The following is a 615-nucleotide window of genomic DNA, read 5'->3' on the forward strand; positions in this document are numbered from 1 at the left end:
CTTGTGTCTCCTGAATTTATTATGATGATGATCTGGAAGAGTGAAATTTCCAACATAGATTTATTTTCATTCCCAATGGTTTTTACAGCATTAAAAAACAAGTGCTATGTTTAGAACTTTTAAAACATATGTAAATGGACCTGAAATAAAAGGATAATTTGACCTCGATGTACCCAAGTTATCTCATCCTGAATACAGCGAAAGGAAGTGAAGTGAGACAATGGGCCAAGCAGGCCTCGGGAGCGCCACCTACAGGTCTGCGGTCCTGGTGCCTTCTGCCCTCTCCCAGCCCGGTCCTGCTTCCCTCCCTCTCTTCCTTCAGCACCTGGGCTCTCTCTCATGGCTGTGTGGTGAGAGCCTCCCATCTTCCTTGGCTTCCTAGCTGAAGAACGTCAATCCTTCTCATTCCCCAAGAGCTTGGCCTCAAATTCTGGGCCCTTTTGAGAGTGAAGTAAATGAATTTATTCCAGTGACTGTTCTGTTTTCAAGTAGTGATGAGTTTCCTTCTCTAAGAACTTCTAATGTGCTGATTATCTGGGCTTGGTGTAGCTTTTTCCTTTGTCTTGCACCTGTGTGGTCCAGGATGTGATCAGAGGCCTGATGGCAGTTTTCATT

This window comes from Callospermophilus lateralis, chromosome 18, assembly GCF_048772815.1.
Source record: "Callospermophilus lateralis isolate mCalLat2 chromosome 18, mCalLat2.hap1, whole genome shotgun sequence".
Lineage (NCBI taxonomy): Eukaryota > Metazoa > Chordata > Mammalia > Rodentia > Sciuridae > Callospermophilus > Callospermophilus lateralis.